Source organism: Nycticebus coucang, chromosome 16 (assembly GCF_027406575.1).
Source record: "Nycticebus coucang isolate mNycCou1 chromosome 16, mNycCou1.pri, whole genome shotgun sequence".
Taxonomy (NCBI): domain Eukaryota; kingdom Metazoa; phylum Chordata; class Mammalia; order Primates; family Lorisidae; genus Nycticebus; species Nycticebus coucang.
In genome coordinates, this window is record NC_069795.1 from 22,561,622 (window position 1) to 22,571,345 (window position 9,724).

The 9,724-nt window shown below is 34.9% G+C and overlaps 1 non-coding gene across 1 annotated transcript; it reads right to left on the minus strand.

Annotated features, from left to right (window-relative positions):
- Positions 1-2,930: 2,930 nt before the first annotated feature.
- On the minus strand, positions 2,931-3,148 carry LOC128568344 (small nucleolar RNA U3). Its single transcript, XR_008375141.1, has one exon. It is a non-coding gene; the product is annotated as a small nucleolar RNA U3 (small nucleolar RNA).
- Between the last annotated feature and the right edge of the window lie 6,576 nt (positions 3,149-9,724).

A 9,724-nucleotide genomic window follows, 5' to 3' on the forward strand; every position in this document is an offset into this window, starting at 1 on the left:
CCTCAGCCTCCGGAGTAGCTGGGACTACAGGCGCCCGCCACAACGCCCGGCTATTTTTTGGTTGCAGTTCAGCCGGGGCTGGGTTTGAACCCGCCACCCTCGGCATATGGGGCCAGCGCCCTACTCACTGAGCCACAGGCGCCGCCCTCTTTGTTGATTTTTATGTTTGACTTCAGAAAAGAGTGAAACTGAAAGGAGCCTCTGTGAGAATAAGTAATGGCTAGGGGAGAGGTTAACATCCTTCCATGGATACCATATCTCATGTAAAACAAATTTTATTATTTGAAATAGAGGCCTGCTGGTCGGGACATTCCACACCTAAACTGACAACAATGTTCTGTCAGGAGTAACACTTTCCTATTTATCATATTAGCACCAACGTTTTTATATACAACTGTACTCATGGGTTTTTTAAATTGGCCACATTTTTGTGCAAAATTTCATGTCTTAGCTAAAAGTTTTTAGTAGAGTTAATATATTAACCACATACATGTTCCCTATATCTTCATTTTACGCCTTCAAAATAAATGTTATAATTTCTTAAGAGCTTTTGAAAAAGGCACTACTTACTCTGTTGCTCTGTGAAGAATTTCCTTCCCTAAGGGAGCATATCTATCATAAATTCAAGCTTTAATTAGGCGACCATCAGTCTCTTTTATATATTTGATGGATTTATGGCTCCCACTATGGAAGTGAACCAAACCATGCAAAGCCAATCTTACTAACAGGAATAAGTCTTTAAAACAGGACAAATGAAAGACACCTAAGTAATAGAGATTCCCTATGTTCTTCATCAAATGTGTGGGAGAGTGTTTAATCAATGAAAACTACCAAGTAATATTAAACAGAAGCACTCTTTTATGTATGGTAATACCTCGAAGTCTGACTTGCAGAAGTATGTAGATAGAGTATATAGGCCTAGCAATTCAATCCTGGCATTTCATCTTTAGTTAATTAATTTTTCCAAATTATTAGTGGTCACTATTCTTCTTATGATTATGTAATTTTTTCAACCCCTACAAAGTAAAATGTCATAAAACCCCAGCAGGGTTGCATAGTTTGTTAGTATTTCATATTTATAAGTCACATGAAAGCATTCAGAAACATTCTCTTCACCACATCATCTCTTTATTTTTTAAAAGAGCATAAATAGACATTGGGAATCAATGAAATAATTACCATGTGTTGAAAAATGGAGACTCCCTAGAAAACATTTTATGACATTTAAATAGTTCAAGGCTGAGGAAAACTTAAAATAATACTGGAGAGAAGATGCATAAGTCTGGAAAAAAATTAATGGTGTAGCTTTATAATTTGTATTTTTTCTCTTTAAATTTTTTTGTTCTGCTAGGCATCTTCTCAAAATTTAATACCCTGACTTTCTAAAAGTTTCCTATGAGAATTATCTGATATGTCTTTCATATGCTCATGAGTGTTGAAGTCACTAAGATCATTTTCTGTATTCCTCATGGCATTCATTTCTGCATAATCCCTGTTATAGTTCTTAATTAAAATTCCTGTCATTGACTTTTACTCACAACATAATTTGTTTTAATGGCAAAGTAATATTCTTTGATTTCCATAAATGCTTACATATTTTATTTAACTGTACTAATCTTTACATACTAAAGTTACCCATACATTGATTTCCCCTCACATAACTACTGGATATATTTTAGAAATGTACACTCAATTTTATTTCTGTGAGATTTACCTATGTGAGTATGTCTGTGCACTTCCATGCAGCAAGCTGTTCCTCATGCTTATTAATCTGTGGTATTCCATGGAATGAATTTAATGGTAATAAATAAGTCATTTCCTTTATTTGAATTAATACTACTTTTATTAATATTTTTAAAAGACCATATGTTCATTTATGTTGCCAAATTTTGTTTTATTTTTTCATAAATTTTAAGAATTTCAAGTTTATAGAAAAGTTTCAAGAATATTTGCAACATCTGTCTGCTTTCTTTCTGTCATTCATATGTCTATATTTTGCATACATATGTTTTGCTGAAGTTTATCAGCGTAGAAATAGACATTATTATATGTTACCGTCAATACATTAGTGTTTCTCAAATGAAGGAAGGCAAATCCTCGGCAAAACCACAATAGGATTATCACATATACAAAAATAGGGCTGTCAGATGCTTCTTTTCTAGTATATAAAGTTCATATTCAAGTCTTGCCAATTATTCAGTATTATCATCTTTCTTTTATAATTTTGTTGCTGCTTCTGTTTTCTTCTCTCTCCTGTCTTTCTCTCTGACTCTGTCTCTCTTTCTTGGTCTCTCTTTCTCTGGAGAAATAATACTTTCACCAAGCAGTGCAAGGAAAGGGAATGAACCAGAGTGGAAGTGGCAGGAATTGAGGAAAATACAGCACAAGAGAAAACACAGAGATGAAAGATGGGCTGGGGAGGTCTGACTGAGCTGATGGCTGCAGCCAGCACCAAAGCACGAAGTCACCTTTATTTTATAGTATCTCGGCAGGGTTGTCTACAGGGAAGTAGCCTAGACAAAAGGTATCTTTGTTCTTACAGTAGGATTGGAAAATATAAATAAGTTTAATAAAGACAGATCATCCTGTTAATGGTTTCTACTCAACTTGGTTAGCATATGAAAAGAAGAAAAAGGGAAAGATCACAAGGATCTCTGCATAGTTTCTAAACACGAACTAGACAAAGAAAGAGGTAGGTGATTTCTGGCAGAAAGGAATATGGCTGTTTTGGGAAAGGAGGAGAAGCAGTCAGGGTTCATTCCCTGAATGTTCCGCAGGCTGTGGGGGTCCTGCCGCCTCCCGGCCGCTCTCCTCATACTACTTTGCAGTTTAATGTGCACATTATACAGTCTCTGTCATCTGGAATTTTGTCTGAGATTTCTTATTTTTAGCCTTTTGCATTTGGTGTTTCAACATTTTTTTTTTTTTTTCACTTAGACTGAGTTCTCTCCCTCTTACTCCCCCCAACGGGAGAGAAGAACGATCATCGATGGCAAATGGCAACTGCACTAAAGCAACCCCAGGAGCCAGCCGCTTCGTGCTCAGGAGAGAACGCAGTGCCTCCTCCTGGCGGTTTCCAGTGCTCTACACATTCAGAGAGACTTCTCGGGTAAACGAATTATAGAAATGTTCCTGAAAGTCTAGTCTTGTGTTTCTACATATTTAATGTAAAAAAAAAAGGTAAAAGGAAAATTATAATGCCTTCTGAAAGCCAAGACTTTTGTTTAAGAAAGAGTTGCCCCATGAAAAGTCAAACAGTTACCTCCCTAAGAAGAGTAGAGAGAGAAAAAAAAAAAGAAGAAGAAGAAGAAAGAAAACCATGAAATGTATTGCTAATGACTTCTCTCACTGTGATAGCTGCTAAGTTAATGCCCTGGGTGCCATATGGGCTCCTCAGGTCACCAACGTCCTCTGTTACAGCACATGGTCTTTTTCTGTGTTCTGTAAGCTATTCCAGTCCAGTAACTTCAGAGAAGCTTAGATGACCTACGGGACTATAAACAGTCAGAGCTGATGAGCAGACCTTCTATAAATTATTTTATAAAATAATTTTAACACATTTTATAAAAAACTAGAAACTATATATATATTCAACATGCTCAATATTAAAACAATCAGTATAAATTGTAAACTTTTAATTATTTTTGTCCTTGTGTCCTTAGCATGATGTACTATTCCAGAAAGCACTGACTCTACTTTTTCACAAAGAAAATGTGGGCCTTTTTGACTTTCAGATAATCTCTGATTTTTCAGATGATATTACAGGAAAATTTAGGGAATGTCTGAGTCAAGTTACTGTATCTATGATAGGCTTTGCCTTCATTATGTTTTTATTAGCCTTTTTTCAAGACATATCATTCATTTTGTTTCTTCATAATTGTTTTATATTTGCATATAAGGGCCTTTGCTATTTTTTTTTTTTTCTGATTTCAAACTAATGTTCCAGAGAGTAAAAACAAATTCAAATCTTCTAATGAAAATTCATGTGAGCAATTTGTCATAAGGAGCATAAAGACATGGTATGATAGTTCTCTGTGGGGTGGGGGGAGAATTCACACTAAGATTGACTTTTTAATAGGATACATTTGAGTATTCTACTTTTACTTTATGTAAACTTGGCTGTAAGCTCTGTTTATTTTCCTGTAATTTGAATTACAGATTCTATATTAAGTCAAAAATAGGAGACAGTTTGGCATATAAAATAAAAATCCTGTCGTAGTTGAATGATACCCCACATGTCAATACAGCTACATCATACTTCCTGCTGTGTATGTCAGGAGTACACAAAAGTTCAGACAGAGAAAAAGCTGAGCTCTTCTAGCACCAAGCAATAGTGATTGCCTTTTTCAGGCAGGTGCATCATTTAACCTGTATGCAAGTTAACCATTTTATATGACATACCTGTAGTTGATTTAAGATAAGATTTCTTTTTGTATTTGAAGCCCACTAAAATTGTTTATGTTACAAAATAGTAAAAGGCATAGTGGTAACCTGTCATTAAATAGCATATGTGGTCTTGATGTTAAAAAAAGATATTCTTTCAAATTTTTTATGAAAAACAAGATTTGATATCTGTAATTTTTTAAAATATGTAGTACCATGGACCAAGAGGTGGTGATGGTAGGGATGAGATAAGATTGACCTGGTGTTGGGTATCATTGATTCTGGATGGTGTCTGCACAGGGTTTCATGACATTTTTACCTACCTTTGTAGAAGTTCTAGATTTTCTATTCAAAAACAAAATGGTTTGAAGACAAGAGAAAATGTTCCAGGTGAACAGGCTACAGTTTGGAGGTAGCTTAAAAGCTTCAGGTTAGAAAAGCTTCAGGTTAGAAAAGCACAGGCCTGTGTAAACCATCCTTAATTTTTCATACTTGCTCTTGATTCAATAGGTTTGTTTTCACTGACAATGCAAAATATTCACCACGATTATTCTTGAAATAACTCTCTTTGCCTTTAAATGCTGCTGTCTATTCTTGTCATCTTGCTAAAATAAGAAACAAAAATTTGTGGATTCAAGGGAGGGTATCCTCCCTGATAATAACACACTGAGAGGTCAGGGGAGAATGGAGCAATAGTCAAACAGCCGAGCACAGATTTTAGATAAAGGGGTCCTGGGGAAATACAAAGAAAGAAAACAACTATTCAAAAAGCAGAACAGTTACAACCTAAGGGAGAAGGGGGAAAAAGAGGGGAGGGAGGGGGGAGGGAGGGGGATTAATGGGATTACAACTGCGGTGCATCTTACAAGGGTATATGTGAATCCTAATAAATGAGGAATGTAAAGGTCTTAGCAAAATAACTAAGAAAATGCTACAAAAGCTATGTTAACTAGTGTGATGAAAATGTGTCAAATGATCTATGAACCAAGTGTATGGTGCCCCATGATCATACTAATGTACACAGCTATGATTTAATAAAAATAAATAAATAAAAAAAAGAAACACATAAATGAAGAAAAGAAAGTAAAAAACAAAAACAAAAACAAAAAAAAAACCCCAAAAAGCAGAACAGTCAGGAGAAGAAGTAAAATTGGGCAAACTTTGGCTTTTCTATGTTTTTCAAGTACTGACATCTGGCTCCATTCTGCCTATTTAAAAATTTGAAAATCCAACTTGTTAAGCTCCTGCACAGAGAGGTTCTGCCGGAATGGGGGGAATTATTTTGGTAGAGGTTTGAAAGGAAATGACATTGCCTTCTTAAAATGTAATTTGTTTCTATGAAATGGTTACACTGAAATAAAACATCCTTAGGAGAGACTTTTAAAAAAGATTTGCTCCCCCCCAAATTGAAAGACAAATTAGACTAAAGAATAAGAACGTCATCCTCTTTTTTGGTCTCTAACTCACGCTATACTGCCAATTTCATTCTGAATCAGGGAACACAGCTTCCCTATTCACCCTCAGGCTTAAAGTAGTTATTGCCTTATAGTAGGGGCTGATTCTAGAGGAGAGTCATGTCTATTTGAGAGTTATACATGTTGTAGCCATTAAGCTAAAGGCTAATGTCCCAGAATTTCCAAGACATCTGCTCACCTTATTAGCAGTCTCCCTCTCTCTCTCTCTGTCTCTGTCTCTCTCTCCCCTTGTTAATAGCCACCTCACTTCTGATCAGTATACATCACGGGTTCAGCCTACTCAATTTACATTTCGGCATCATGACTCCCATGGTAGTGCCCTGGCTGCTGTCCCAGAATGTGTTATTGGTGACCCTGTTGTTCTCGTCTTTAAACACAAAGTTAATTATAATTTGTTGGAGCCTCTAATAATATCTGATGACCTTTGAGACATCATATACTCCCTCGCTAAGCTTCTAACAAGAAGAACAGATTCTGAGAGAAAGTGTCCTCTACAAAAAAAATGCCAGATCAGAGTAGGGCATCACTAAATAATCTTTACTGATGAAGGGAGACTGTGGAGAATACATTGGTGAGAATTCACATTCTTGGGACTGGTTTGACTTTGGTGTTATTCCAGGAAAATGGAAGACTGCCAGCCTCACTTCTGGGTATAATGTGTTGAATTAAATATGAACTGGAATAGGGCTGAGAAAAGAGAGTTCTATGATATAGGCTAATGTTTTCTAAAAGGTTTATACAATAGCCAGCCTTAGTTTAGATTCATTTTAATTGTTAATTTGATTCAATTTTCATCTAGATGCATTCAATATCACAAACAATTTTAGGAAAATATATTACATTTTATTTTAGATTAAAATTGTATCCATGAATATGTATTAAAATATAATATATGTAATATATGTTTTTGGTCATGAAAAATATGTTTTCCTCTGGATTATGAATTATAGAATATGACACAGCAGTAAGTCTAACAAATGGATTCATATTCATGTGATATTTATAAGATTGTGATTGGTGAATTTCAGCAAAATATATATCATCTTATTCAATATTTCTCATAAATATTCATGGAATGTGATATTGATAAATGAAGATTTCTTGATGCAGTTCTTTTTTTATCTTTTCATAGAGTTATATTTGTCTTCAAAAAAGAGGAATGTATTTTTATTGATGATATTCCCAGATAATAGAATACAGCTATTTTATACTGAAATCATAAAAAAAATAAAAAATGCATTTTGGACCTCTCCATTTTATTAAAAACTAAGAAAACATATGATGCTTTTATGCATAATAACTTGAAATTTAGGTATACTTACCTTATATCCAAGACATTGGTAAATACGAATTTAGAATTTCATGGGTAAAGAATAAATATGCAAATAGTTGTTACTATATTTATCATAATTATGTTATTATTACTGGGGTACATATGTATAATATGCCTTTCTATGAATGAGAAATTATTCAATAAACTTGCTTCTCCAGGATATTGCATTTATTTTCTAAATAAATGAACATATTTCACACATATGTGTGTGAACACTTGTGTGTATAGATGTATATATGTGTATATATCTATATATATATGAATGATTCGGAACATTCAAGAAAGGAAAATGATGTAAATAAGATGATTACATTATGATGCAACTAAGGACAGTAAACAGACTGAGAACCGTTGAAACAACAGTGAAAAAAAATGTGTTTGAAAGACAACAGCATACTGAGCTGTAAATACTATCATACCACCTTCTTTCACCAACTAACCTTTATACTTTCTGTTTCAAGGAATCACTAGTTAGGACAAAAGTTCTATGAAAGGTATTAATGGTTTCTGTTTTCAAGAGGTTACTAAGCAAAGTTAGTTACAGCAGACTGGTCCTAGAAAGCACCTCCTCGGTTTAGGGTATACACTGTCAGTCAGCATCAGCAGTCACATTGCCAGAGGAGATTATGGTGATACTAACCCAGCTATAAGGAGTCTGAGATTATCATTTTTTGGAGGACTGAGATGAAGCACAGGTAAAATGAGATTGCTTTGTCATACTCCAGTTTTAATACGTTAATAGTATAAAGTATTTAGTACCAACTGGTTTGTGTGTGTCTTGGAAGCCCTAAATAAAAAGGCTGATATGGGCCAACTAACAACTCATTGCATGGTTTGGAAGGCTTCCACAGTTTGGAAGGCCTCTCACTAAAGTTTAGTGAGATACTCAATTTTTTGCAGCCATACAGCAAAGTGCTACAAATCAGGGTACAGATTTAACCATAAAGATGAAGAATTGTGATAAAACGATACAAAGACTTGACAGATGTCTTATAATAAAACCAGTCTGGTAAGGAATAAGTGAAAGACTTAGATGCATGTGAGACACTTAAATACTCAAATCCCTCCAACACTCAGGGTAGGCACAGGTGGCAGCCGCCTGGGGGATAGAAGAGAATACCCTTCTCTTGCCTGGGAGTCTTATAAAAACCTTCCCTAAGTCATATCCTATAAAAAGGATACCTATCCTACTCTAAATTCTCCTCTGTACCAATCATCACTCTAGACAAATAACTGGGTTTATTTCTTAGCAAAGCTCAGATAAAGAAATGTATATTCCTTGCTGTGAGGTTAGGTAGCTTACTTATTGAAAATTTTTTTTAGGACCTGACAAGTGTATACCAGCAGCTATAAGAGAAATATTTCTGAGAGTGGATCTTAAGATTGTTGGTCTAAGATAGGATGAAATATATGGCTGAATAAAACTGATTTTATGGATGTCTGATGACTTTGCTATGAGTTGAATTTTAATATCCTCAAATCCTCATAAGGACACCTGGAACTTGTCCTAAGAACCAGAACCTGGTAAGATGGGTAATTATGGCTTGGAAACAACAGTGCCCCATTCTATGTGAAATTATAGAAATTGTCCACTGTCAACTTTGGGGGGAGAAATTAAGGAAAACCTTAAGAAAAAAACAGATTTCTTATAAAATTATTTGACCATGTTCTCCAGCACAGCCCATGAAAACAGGAAAGATTTCATTAGGAGAGAGATCATTACATTATTAAATTCAGTAGTGACTGTAGGAAAAATTAGTGTGGAATTACTTCTAGATTTCAACTGGCATGATAGAATTCCAAATAGTAGATAGCAGGTGGCTGCACTTGCCTATCAAAGATGAGTTAGAATAATATTATAATGGAAAACAATGCCAGGGTGACTACCATGGTGATGTGTTCCACAAGGATTTATAGAGCTTAGCAATATACTGTAATACTCCTATGAGTAAGATAGATATTTGATAGATAGTCAGTTGTTTAAATTGTACAAGCAGAAGAAACTCAAGAGCTGTTATTGCTACCACAATAAAAAATAATGATCTCTCACTCAATTTCCTGATTATAATCCATTTTTGGAACATGTGCAATCACTTGAAAAGGATTATTATCCCAGAATATTCTTAGGCAATAAAAATTATTTTAATTCTTCCTAGAAAGCTGTGACTATTTACCTGAGTACGGTTTACTATGAAAATAAAATATATATATATATATGGTCTATTTGATGAGGTGATAAAGATACTAGGTTTTTCAAAGTGTCATCATACACCTACCTCAACTACCAGTTAGATTTAGGGCTAAAAAGGTCAAGTAATAAACAAATTCCAGGCCCTAGTCCATCTCACTATGTGTCCAGTGGTTAGGTGACCCAACGACGTGGCCATTTCCTGATTCTTGGGTATGCACGTAGTATCAATCTACTTAACATTGGCTAAACACTCACAGGGAACCTGGATTTGTGACAGTTACAACCACAAGAGCCAAGTAAAGTGCATGACATTTCAGTTTCCTGACAGGAGTATCAGAAGCC